At 36.6% G+C, this 13,501-nt stretch overlaps 1 pseudogene; it reads right to left on the bottom strand.

Moving 5' to 3' along the window:
• Positions 1 to 386: 386 nt before the first annotated feature.
• Positions 387 to 1,444, bottom strand: LOC123838543 (cyclin-H-like; annotated as a pseudogene).
• Positions 1,445 to 13,501: the final 12,057 nt, after the last annotated feature.

Below are 13,501 nucleotides of genomic sequence, written 5' to 3'. Positions count from 1 at the left end.
GTAGTTCAGTAGTTACATACAAGAAAGCTAAGTATATCATGGTGACATTTGAGAAGGCATTTATAAAGGTTTCTAGAGGGCAAAAAAACATTCTCTAGCATGTTTAAAGCTGATTGCTCGGTTTTATTTTTTATGACCTTTCTTTGTGCTTTTTTTCCCCCTAAAAAATAGGTTTGCTTCTTTTATTTTGTTTAAAACAATATAGGCATATAAATTATAGCTTTGACTACTGTAGAAAGACTGATTTGATATTAGTCATGATGGGGCAAGACAATTTAAACCAGGTGCTATTCTGGCTCCTTTCAGAGGTTTTATTTCACATAAAGCTATCCTGAAAGAAAAAAAATAAATAACAAATAGAAAAGTGTAATATATTTGATGCTTTCACATTATTTCATTTTTCAATGAAGTTAAATGCCAGATATGCTTCATCCTTCTGTTGATTGGTTAGCATTGGAAAGTCAATTTCAAATGGTTAGAGAGAATCTACCAGGTCATCATCAGTCCATTCTTCCTCTTCATGCTTGGGTTTCTTTGAGACCTAATCATCATCTTCATAGCCTCTCCTCTTCTTCTTAATTATGTTAAGGGCAAGCTTAGCAGAGTGACATCTCTCCAGCTTCTGTTTCAGAACAGCAACTTCTTCAGATCTGGGTAGCTCATATTTTTTACCAAGTTTCTCATACTTTTCATTATATTTAGTAACTGTGACAAGCAAGTTCTGTTCTCTTTCAGCATCAGACTTTCTGACAAATAACTTTCCATAGTAATTCCTGCTCTAGATGTACTAGATAAAATGGCAGTCAGGACAATCTGGGAAGGTGTGTATAAAAGGTAAGCATCCCTCAATGCAAATTCTATTAAGAAAGTCATCAGCTGTTTTCCTCAACATCTCCGGATTCTCCATCATGGGATAGTGAGTCTTTAAATCAATGAGAAAGCCCTCAAACGGTCTATAAACATTGTGGACAATAAGGTGGAAATTAAGTTGCTGTATAAGAAGTAGTTCATATGCCAAAATCTGTTCAAGTGCCTCTTCTTGCCCAAGAGGATTCTCCCGCAGATTTCCAATAAACTCTGGACTACATACATTGAATTCATCTACTTTGCAGACCAAAATTTGCAAGTTAGCATTATTATCTGGGGGTGATATTCCATTACTGAATCATGAAGATAAAAATGCTTGAAATACATACAAGCTGTACCCACAACAGACCTTGGCATTGCTGGCTTAAACAGAACAGAATTCTAATAATCTCTTCTCATAGTATTTGCAAAGCATCATTTCTTCATGAGGCTCAAGGAAGACTGGATCATTTGGAAGAAACTTCCCATTGGCCAGCAATTTGCATTTGAATTTGCAGTTGGTGTTGGCCCACAATCGTGCCAGCTGCCCCTCACTGGCGAAAGTCCAGTGCCGCTTCTGGCCACTGTGTTGGTACATCGCAAAATCCCAAAGCAGGCCCAGGAGTCTGGACAAAAAGACCCCAAACACCACAGCCCCATGGGGATAATAAGCACCTAAGGCATCATCGCAAGCCTGTGGAAACCAAGGGTGTCAGTTCAGTCCAGGCAAGCATGTTTATGTTAAGATCATAGAGCTTACTTTTTTTTTTTTTTTAAAGATTTTATTTGATGGAAAGAGAGAGTGTGAGCTCTAGATGGGGGAGGGTCCGAGGCAGAAGCAGACTCCCCACTGAGCAGGAAGCCCCATGCCAGGCTCCATTCCAGGATTCCAGGTTCATGACCTGAGCTGAAGGCAGACACTTAGGAGCCCCCCAGGTGCCCCTTACAAAGAGTTTATTGATGCACCTTCTGGGTGTTTTGTGTGTTTGGATCTCAGATTTAGGTCTTTAATCCATCTTGAATTTATTTTGTATATGGAGTACAAAAGTAGTCTGGTTTCATTCATTTGTATGTAGCTGTCCAGTTTTGCCAACACCATTTAACAAAGAGACTGTCCTTTCCCCCTTTGTATATTCTTGCCTCTATTGCCATATGTTAATTGGCCATATGTGTTTATTTCTAGACTCTCTATTCTGTTCCATTGATCTATGTGTTTTTGTAACCATACTCTTTTGATTCCTATAGATGTATAATATAGTTTGAAATCTGGATTGTGATAACTCCAACTTTGTTCTTAAGATTGCTTTCATGATTTAGGGCCATTTGTGGTTCCATACAAATTTTTGGGTTCTTGTTCTAGTTCTGTGAAAAATGCCATTGGTATTTGATGGGAATTGCTCGAATCTGTTAGATTGTCTTGGGTAATATAGACAATTTAATAATATTCTTCCAATCCATGAACATGATCTATCTTTCTGTTTGTGTCATCTTCATCAGTATTTTGTATTTTTTTCATCATTTTTGAAACATATTTGTGTTTCTTTCATCAGTATCTTACACAACTATATTCTTATATTCAGAGTACCAGTCTTTCACCTTGTTGGCTAAATTTATCCTAGGTATTTTATTCTTCTTGATGCAATCATACTGTTTTCTAAATTTCTACTTTTCGTAGTTCATTAGTAGTGAATAGAAACGCAACAAATTTCTGTATATTCTGTATTCTGCAACTTTACTGAGTTTATTAGTACAAAGAGTTTTTTGGTGGTCTTTTGGGTTTTCTGTGTGTAGTATCCTGTCATCTGCAAATAGTGATGGTTTTGATTCTTCCTTTCCGATTTTGATGCCTTTTATTTCATTTTCTTGTCTGATTGCTATAGCCAGGACTTCCAGTACTATGTTCCATAAAAGTGGCAAGAGTGGGAATTCTTGTCTTGTCCCTGATCTCAGAAAAAAAGCTTTCAGCTTTCCACCATATTTTATGTTAGCAGTGTGTTCGTTAAATATGGCTTATGTTATGTTGAGGTATGTTCCTTTTATAGGAGGATGTTGAATATTGTCAAATAATTTTCTGCACCTATTGAGATGATCTTATGATTTTTGTCTTACATTAATGTGGTTTATCACATTGATTGATTTGGAGATAATGAACCATCTTGTATCCCTGTACTAAATCCCACTTGAGTGTAGTGTATTTCCTTTTAATGTATTGTTGAATTTTGTTTGCTAATATTTTATTGAATATTCTTGAATTTATGTTTATCAAGGATACTGGCCTGTAATTTTAATTTTTAATTTTTTTGGAGTGTCCTTGTCTGGTTTACTGTCAGGTTAATGCTGGCCTGGTAGAATAAATTTGGAAGCATCCCTTCCTCTTCAATTTTTTGGAATAGTTTAAGAAGGATATGTATTACCTCTTCTTTAAATGTTTAGTAAATTCACTTGTGAAGCCATCTGCTCCTGTACTTTTATTTCCTGAGACTTTCTGATTACTAAAAATAAAGTAAAATCAGTAATCTGTTCAGACTTTCTAGTTTTTCCTGATTCAGAAAAATTTCATATTTCTAGGAATTTATCCATTTCTTCTGGGTTTCCCAATTGGTTCACATGTAATTGTTTATAAAAGTTTCATAATCTTTTGTATTTTTGTGGTGTCAGTTGTAACTTCTATTCATTTTTCATTTTATTTATTTGAATTCTCTTTTACGTGATGAGTCTGGCTAAAGTTTTATCAGTTTTGTTTATATTTTCAAAGAACCAGCTCTTAGTTTCATTGATCTTTTCTATTCTTTTTTTTTGTCTCTATTTTCACTCTAATCTTTATTCTTTCCTTCCTTCTGCTAACTTTGGGCTTTTTTTATTCTCCTTTTACCAGTTCCTTTAGGTGTAAAGTTAGGTTTTTTGTTTGTTTTGTTTTGTTTTTGAGATTTTTCTTATTTGTTGAGGGAGCCCTGTATTGATATCAACTTCCCTCTTAGCACTGTTTTTCCTGAGTCTCCTAGATTTGGCGATGTTGTGTTTTCATTTTCATTTGTCTCCAGGTATTTTTTTTTATTTCTTTGGTTTCTTTGTTGGCCCTTTGGGTTGTTAAGTAGTATGTTGTTAAGCCTCTATGTGTTTGGTTTTTTTCCATTTTTTTTTCTTGTAATTGATTTCTAGTTTAATACCATTAAGGTTGGAAAAGATGCTTGATATGATTTAAATCTTAAATTTTTTGAGATTTGTTGTGGCCTAACTTGTGATCTATCCTGGAGAATGTTCCACATGTACTTGAAAATAATATGTATTCTGCTGTTTTTGGTTGGAAATTTCTGTATATATCTGTTAAGTATATCTGGTCTAATGTGTTATTCAAAGCCAATGTTTCCTTTCCAAAGCCAATTTTCTGTCTGGATTATCTATCCATTGATCTAAGTGGTGGTATTAAAGTCCCCTACTATTACTATATTACTGTCATTTTATCCCTTTACATCTGTTAATGCTTGCTTCATATATTTGGGTGCTTTCATATTGGGTATATAGATATTTATAACTGTCATATCCTCTTGTTGGATTGATCTCTTTATCATTATGTAATACTCTTCTTTGTCTCTTGTTAGTCTTTGATTTTAAGTTTATTTTGTCTGATATAACTATTGTTACCCTATCTTTCCTGTTTCCATTTGCATAGAATTAACTTTTCTATCCTTTCAGTTTCAGTCTATATGTGTCCTTAAGTATGAAATGAGTCTCTTATAGATGGTCTTGTTTTTTTTTATCCATTAAGTCATACTATATCCTGGAGCATTTATTCCATTTACATTTAAAGTAATTATTGATGGGTATTTACTTATTGCCATTTGTTAGTGGTTCCTGCTTATTTTTGTAATTGTTCTCAGCTCTTCTATTTCTCTCTTGCCATGTGATTTGATAATTTTCTTTAGTGTTATGTTTGGATTCCTTTCATGTTATTTTTTTGTGTATCTGTTACAGAGTTTTGGTTTGTGATTACCATGAGGTTTATATATAACAGCGTATGAAGCAGTCTATTTTAAGTTGATGGTCACTTACGTTTGAACAAATTCTTAAAGCCTTACATTTTCGCTGCCCCCTCCTTTTATGTATTTGATGTCCTATTTTACATCTTTTTGTATATCCCTTAACTAAATATTACAGGTACAGTTGATTTTACTGCTTTTGTCTTTTAGCCTTCATAGTAGTTTTGTAAATAGTTAATCCACTACCTTTACTATGTGTTTGCTTTTATACATGATTTTTTTTCTTTCATAATTTTCTTATTTATAGTTATGGTCTTTTCTTTTCCACTTAAGTCCCTTTGACATTTCTTAAATCTGGCTTAGTGATGAACTCCTTTAACTTTTGTCTGGGAAACTCTTTCAAATCTGAATGATAATTTTACTGGGTAGACTATTCTTGGTTGTTGGCTTTTTTCTTTTCAGCCCTTTGAATATATAATATCCCTGAAAAGTTTCTGCTAAAAAATCAGCTCATATCCTTATGAGGTTTCTCTTGTATGTAACTATTGCCTTTTCTCTTGCTGCTTTCAAAATTCCTTATCTTTTCCTTTTGCCATTTTAATTATTACTGTATATTGGTTTGGCCTTCCTTGGGTTTATTTTATTTGGGGCTTTTTTGTGCATCCTGGAACTGGATGTCTGTTTTCTTCCCAAGGTTAGGGACATTTTTAGATATTATTTCTTCAAATATGTTGTCTTTCCCTTTCTCTCTTTTCTCTTTGAGACCCCTATAATGTGAATTTTAGTATGCTTGATGTTGTCCTTTATCTTAATTTTTAAAAGAAAATATATTTTTGCTCTCTGGTTGGATGATTTCCACTACCTTGTCTTCCAGATTGTTCCATTCTTGGGCAACCTCTAATCTGTTGATTTTTCTCTACTGTATTTTTCCCTTTGGTTGTATTCTTCATCTATGATTGGTTCTTTTTTTTTTTTCTTATTATTTCCATCTCTTTGTTGAAGCTCTCTGTTTATTCTTCTCTCAAGGTCAGGGATTACCTTTATTACCATTACTTTGAACTCTTTATCAGTTAGGTGGTTTATCTCCATTTCCTTTAGTTTTTTTTCTGAGTCTTTCATTTGGACCTTATCTTCTGTGTCATCATTTTGTTATTTTGCCTGGTTCGCTGTGTTTGTTTCTATGTAGTAGGTAGTATCAGCTAGGTCTCCTGGTCTTAAAGTAATTGCCTTATGTAGAAAGCATCCTGTAGGGCCTAAATGTGCAATCATGGTCACCAGAATCAGGTGCTCTAGGAGTGTCTCATATTTGGTGTTGTATATTTTCTCTTATTGTGGGTAGGTTGCTGCAGATGCACTGGCTGGTGGGGCTGACCCCTGCCCAGCTGGTTGTGATCCCCAGCTGTGACTCCTACAGACTCACTGCTGGATGGGGCTGTTCACCCCCCACCCGTTCCTGCATGACTGACTGAATGTCTCAGCTGCAGTTGCTGTAGATGCACTGCTGGGCAGGGCTGCCACCCCTCCCCAGAGGTCAGCCTCTTTGGAGGGGCACCAGTCTCAGCTGATATCACCTGCTAGGTGTGGTGGGGTGGGAACCACTTGGGGGGTGCCAGTAATGCCCAGTTTGCCTACTGGTGTGGCAGGGTGCTGGCTACTTTGTAGAGCACCTGCCAAGACAGGTGGATTGGGTGGGGGTGGGTCTGCTGAGGAATATCGGGTTGAGTGAGCATTGCTAGCAAAGCAATGGAAAATATCAGAACTGGTGCCACCAGTGTCACGCCAGCTTGACAGAAGGTGGGCAAGAAAAACGGCACTCACTAGTGCTTCTGTTCCCAGAGAAATTTCCCACAAATCCCTGCCCCTCTTGTATACACCCTAAAACTAGTCAATCTTTTTCACATATGGCTCAGGTGCTTTTCAAACTGCTACCTCTGTGCTAGTTATTGGAGCAGGTGAAATTGCATGTGGGTCCTTTAAGGGCAGTCTGTTTCCTATAGCCCTCTGGCTCTCCCAAGATTAAACCCCACAGACATTCAAAACGCTTGCCATTAAGCCCACTGATTGTCAAAGCTAGATGTTATGGGGGCTCATCTTCCCTAGTGTGGGGCTTGAACCCCTTGCTCCTTGGTGAGGACCTCTGTACCTCTGATGTTTCATTATTTGCATAGAGTTCTTTCTCTACTTGTGACAATTTTATCATAGTTTTTTTTTTTTTAAAGATTTTATTTATTCATGAGAGACAGAGAGAGAGAGAGGCAGAGGGAGAAGCAGGCTCCCAAGGAGCAGAGAGCCCGAAGCGGGACTCGATCCCAGGACCCTGGGATCATGACCTAAGCCGAAGGCAGACGCTTAACCATCTGAGCCACCCAGGTGCCCTATCATAGTTTTGATAGTTAAAACATTTCCTATCCAGTAATCCCTATCTTCCCTCTAGGAGCTTAAGAGTAAGGTACTTGCCTCTGTTCTCTCCCTGGGACCTCTATACCTTAGTTAAGATAATTAACAAGTCTGTGATTTATAGATGAAGAAGAAATGTAGACCTTATGTAACGTCCCCAAGGTTATGTAACTAGTAGCAGGACAGGAATTTAAACTGAACTATCAACCGCAAATTTCATTCTCCTAATTATTATTAGATTCAGTCCTTTAGATTCTCAGTATTAGAGGAGTCTCTCCCATAAACAAAGAATAAAACCTTGAAAGGGTCAAAGCTCAAATGACCATATGACTCATTAAAAAGAGTGTGCTGGTATGTGCTCTCTTGCTCTCTCTCTCTCACCGTCAAATAAATAAATGAAATCTTTAAAAAATAAACCTGTGCTGGTAAATGTTTAATGACTGGCTATCCAAAATCCAATCATTTTTAGCATTTGCTGATTTCCATGATATAAATACTCCTGCCATGGCTGATTTCAAGCAATCAATCTGACCGTACTGAAAGGAGTTGAGAAAAGATAAGCAGAAAAGTCTGTCATCATCCAGTGTGAGCCAGCACATCAGTGACTCCATGAAAATTAAAAATAATATCTATGCTTTGCTTTAACAATTAGATCCTTAATCTGTGAACTAAAGGTGTATGTAGTGTGGAAAAGAGAATTTTCAGCAAGGTCAATCAAAATTGAATCCTGGCCATACTACTAAATAGTTAATAGCTAATATACATGTGTATATATCTACACACATAGCACACACGTTTTCTTTATTCATCCATTGGCAGGAATTTAGGTCATAGCCAACCTAAATCTTAGATTTTTTTAATGCTGCAGTGAACATGGGGGTACTGATACTTTTTTGAGTTAGCGTTTATTTCCTTCCAACAAATACCTAGCAGTGGAATTACTAGATCATATGGTAATTCTATTTTTAATTTTTTGAGGAGCCTCCATACTGTTTTCCGTAGTGACTTAACCAATTTACATTCCTACCAAAAGCATAAAAAGGTTGCCCTTTTTTCACATCCTGTCCAACACTTGTTATTTGTCTTTTTTGATAATAGCCATTCTAACAAGTATGAGGTAATATCTCATTATGGTTTTGATTTGCAGTTCCCTAATTAGTGATGATGGGCACTTCTTCATATACCTCTTGGCCATCTGCGTATCGTTTTCAGAGAAATATTCAGATCCCCTGCTCGTATTTTAATTGAATTGGTTTTTATTTGTTTTTTTGTTTTTATTTTTTGCTCTTGAGTTGTATGAGCTTTTTAATACATTTTGGGTATTACCCCCAATCAGATCTATGATTTGCAAATGTGTTCTCCCATTTGTTAGGTTGCCTTTTCATTTTGATGGTTTCCCTTGCTGTGCAGAAGCTTTTTAGTTTAATGTAGTCCCACTTGTTCATTTTTGCTTTTGTTGCCTTTGCTTTTGGTGTCAAATCCAAAAAACTATCACCAAGACCAACATCAAGGAGCTTATGGCCTCTGGTTGTTTTGTTGTTTTTTTCCCTAGGGGTTTGATGGTTTCAGAGCTTACATTTCAGTCTTTAATCCATTTTGAATTGATGTTTGTGTATTGTGTAAGATAGTGGTTTCATGCTGATTTTTAAAATATCTTCCTTTAAAAGACTGTAAAACCAGTGTGGGATTAGGCCAGGTCTGCCAGATCTGCTAAGAGTTTTCAGCTTCTAAATTAGTGAATGAGGAGGGCTTGGGTAGCAAAAACGTAGAGAGAGGAGCCTGAATAAGAAGACATAAAGACAGGAATGATGAAGAGAGGGGCATTTGGGGCATTCTTCAGTCTGCTGCTGCTGAAGAGAAGCACTCTTGCAGTAGACAAGTTTGGATCAGTTATCATTGGGAGAAATTGAGCATGGTCTAGAATTCCAAGAAATATGATTTTTCCTTTGTAGAAAATGAAGAATTTTTATTGAAGAAAGTGATATAATTTGATAGTTGTAGATGAATTTGAGAATGGGAAAGCAGTACATGTATTTTGTTTTGTTTTTAAGAGCCTCATCCTTGGGTGCTTGTGTGGTGCAGTCAGTTAAGCTTTTGACTCTTGGTTTCAGCTCAGGTAGTGATCTTAGAGTCCTGGAATCAAGCCCTGTGTTGGGCTCCACACTCCATGCAGAGTCTGCTTAACACTTCCTCTCTTTCCCTCTGCCCCTCCCCCCTGCACACACACATTCTCTCTCCTCTCTCTCTCTCTCTCAAATAAATCTTAAAAAAAAGAAAGAAAGAAAAATCCTCATCTTTGGTGCCAGGCTGCCTGGGTTTGCATCTGGCTCACCACTTTATAATGCTGCTACCGTGAAAAAGACATTTTATCTTTCTGGGTCTCATGATAATACAATTATTGTGAAGATTAAATGAATTACTGATTATGAAGTACTTAGGTAGTGCCTAGCACATAGGAAGCATTCAAAACAATGTTAATTGTTATTATCAGTATTCAGATAAAGGAACTGAGCAGCAGAAACATTTGTTAAGAAGTCACTAGAAAATGCAGGTACAAGTTGTTAAATGAAAGAATCAAAGGTATTTGATGGCTTTAAAAAGAAAGTGTAAAAGTAAAGACTGAGGTCTTTTCTTTTTTAACTTGATTAATAAGAAAAATGTCTTACCTTGAAAAAATAAGGAATTCTAAATGAATCTTGTGATCGGGGAAGATGAGTTCATCACATGTGAGTAGAATTTGAGATAAAATATAAAAATGTGCTGTCAGTGGTTAGATAATAGGACAAGAAGTAGATTGCAATTGAAATACAACACATTTACTGACCAGTGAATGATGTGCAGCATTTTATATTCAGTACTTTTGAAAAAAAGATATGCAAATCAAAATCTGTCTTTAATCAAACAATATGCAGTTTATTTAACACAGAAAATTAGACAAGGAAAATTAAACAAGGATGACCGTTCCACAAGGTAAGCACTACAGAAATGGTGGCAACAGTGCTCTGGGTGTTCACAGAAGAGGATAATGTTGGAGATGGAGGAGCATTGGAAACTTTGAAAAAGGTTACCTACAGGATGTGCAGTGATGTAGTACAGAGTTGGAGGGGAGAAAGTAAGCTTGAGAAAACACATACTGTGGAATGTATAGGGCATATTGGGGATCCAGGCTCAAGTTAGTTTGGCTGAAATGTGGAGTTTCTTTGGGTATACACTTTGTTAATGCAGGAAAAATGGTTAGGAACATATTATAGAAGGTCTTGATGTCAGGATGATGACTTTGTTTTAATGCATTAGGTGAAGAGTTGGCACTGAGCATTTTAGCAGTGCAGTGATACAAGGAATCTCTGCTTTTGAAAGAATGCCATTTTCAAATAGGACTGACTAGATGGGGAAGGCAGATAATTACATGAGATACAATCTGCATGATTTAGCACAGACTATGTGAAGGTGGTGAGCTTGAAGGAGATGTGCATTTAAAGAAAGCAGCACAGTTGGGCAAAGCAGCTGGTGCCCAGGAAAACATCTGCAACTCAGAAAAGAGACTGAGCTTTAAATTGCAAATTTAATAATCACCTAGAAATCATTGTTGAAACCATAAGGTGAATGGGATTGTTATAGGAGCAAATTCAGAAGAAAAAGGGATTCAGTGTTAGAGCCTTGGGTGATGCATAGCCAGAAAGAATGGGAGGAAGAAGAAAACTTAGTGAAAAGGACAGAAAAAAAGTGTTCAATGTAAAGGAGGAGCCAAGATAGATCACGGTCATGGATAACAAAGACACAAGAGTGCCAGGCAGCGGAGAGCCAAAATCATAATTGGGGATGAGTGTCTGGGCTGCCTCCAGTTTTTTCCTTCAAAGAACAGAGTGTCTCCTGGGAAACCGCACTGAGCTCCATCCAACGAGGGGGAAGGCCCTACACTGGGGGACAGAATAGGAACAACCAGAAAGAAATCAGAAGTCCAAAATATTCCCAATTACAACTAAAAATGCAATTGGATTCTTGGAAATTCATCTACATGATATATACCTATATAAATTATTTGGATTTTAAAATTGTTTACTTTTAATGGAAATGCCAGGTTCTATGTAGACATATCTTGATAATGTAACTCCATTACACTAAGGAACCATTCTGTAGTTCCAGATTTATCAACCTTGGCACTAGTGACATTTTGGGCTAGATCTTTTGTTGTTTAGGACTGTTCTGTGATTACAGGACGTTCAGTAGTCTCCCTAGCTTCTGCCCACTAGATGCCAGTAGCATCCCTCAGCAGTTGTGACAACCCAAAATTTCTTCAGTTACCAAATATCCTTTGAAGGGCAAAATTGCCTCCTTCCTTCCTGCATTGGAAACCACTGCTATAGTTTAATAGTAGCCAGAATAGGGTTTTTGTGGGTTTTTTTGTTTTCCTTCCACAAGGGGAAAGAAAGCATACCTAGGCAACGAAGTTCTTGGAGAATAAAATCATAGTTACAAGATTTGTGACATAAAGATGTCATATACAGAAACATAAACATATACATAAACATACATATATTGGCAGAAAGAAAAAGTTATGGTTCTAAGTATCTAACGAGTGGAAGAGGCTGAAGTTATAAAACCACAAAATAAATTAACCATTATATCTAAACAGATATGCCAGAGGGTACTATTTCCATTTAGTGGCAAATACAATTAAGCAGACATTCAGTTTGAAGCAAATAAAATCCTCCATATATCTGGTGGCATCTTTACCCTGATATAAATTGCAGTGAGAAGCAATTTGTATCAATCACTATTATTCCACAGAGAGATATATAGACCAAGCAAATCTAATGTGACAGATGTTATAAACGTCGTCATTATGGTTTTTCATTTCAATTCAAACAGTTCATAGACTTCCTCCACTGATTGTATTAAATAGGGGATTGGATCTTCTCTCGTCAAAGACAACAGCCTTGTCACATAGTAAATTAGTTCACTCAGGTTGAGCCATTTACCTTCCTGCAGATAAAATGGGTTCCATCATACGGTATTCAAAACAAATACCTTGGATCAAAATAGTCTGAGAATCTATCTGAAATCACAGATCAAGACAAAACAAAAAGATCTAGTCTGTATGTAAGCAATTTTAGATAAGTCTATGCAAAATAATGATTTTATATTTTTTCATATCAATAAATTTCAAAATGTACAATACAAGGCCATATCAGTGGTTTATAAAGGTCTCAACTCCCATATGCAGACACTGTAAGAGCGGTCTTGTGGCAGAAGTTGGTAATTTCTTTTCATTCCCTCAAATGCAGGGGATGATGTAGAGCAGAATTTATCTGTTTGCATATGTGGGTCTGTAAAGCTATTTCATGAGAAATATTATTTCCCCCTAAGATCTTTCTTAAAACAATAATATACTGCTATCTATTAAGGGTGACTTGACTATGTAATTTTAGCCCCGAAATGCAGACTTTATTTTAAGATCCTTCTCAGAATAATAAGTTTGATACTTAAAATATTTATTTACATATTTCTGTATATAACATTTATGAATATGATTTATTATATATATATAAAATCAAAATATAGCAACATTAAGGATTACTCTTTTGAATGAGCAGCTACCTATGAAACCAGCATATCCTAGGATTTGTTAGATGTTATGGGCTGAGTTGTGTCCCCCTAACAATTCATATATTAAAGCCCTTACCCCCACTGTGACTGTATTTGGAGATAGGGCCTAAAAGAAGGTAACTAAGGTTAAATGAGGTCTTAAGATTGGGGGCCTAATCCAATGTGACTGTTGTCTTTGGAAGAGGGAGAGACACTAGGGAGGCACATGCTCAGAGAAGAGGCCATCTGAAAGCCAAGGAGAGAGGCCTCAGGAGAAACCTAATCTGCTGAACCCTTAATCTTGGACTCAGCCTCTAGAACTGTGAGAAAATAAATTTCTGTTGCTTAAGGCACTCAGTTTGTGATTGTCATATTCTCTTATGGCAGCCCTAGGAGATGAACACACCAGAGATGGTAATGTTGGCCTAAATGTCCCAAAACCTCTATGCTCACTGCTACCACCTCTTAGATGTATAAGAACATAAAGAATTTGAAAGATTCTGCCTCTGCAAATATCCCCCAAATGCCTTATGAATTCATATGCTTCTGTGCAAAATGAGAATTGAGTAAAATTCTGTCCTTTCTCAGTGGAATAGTAAGGAATGTAGCCTTGTCAAGACAGGACTCTAAACCACTGGTTTTAAGGTTAGTTGTCCAAGAAAGTTCTGGCTACTGTCATCTCAGTACCCTACAAT

Source organism: Mirounga angustirostris, unplaced genomic scaffold (assembly GCF_029215605.1).
Source record: "Mirounga angustirostris isolate CCGP_5_RB_7025 unplaced genomic scaffold, mMirAng1.0.hap1 SCAF_3, whole genome shotgun sequence".
In the NCBI taxonomy this organism is placed as follows: domain Eukaryota; kingdom Metazoa; phylum Chordata; class Mammalia; order Carnivora; family Phocidae; genus Mirounga; species Mirounga angustirostris.
The sequence above is the reverse complement of the archived record's forward strand: the minus strand, read 5'-3'. Positions and strand labels throughout refer to the sequence as shown.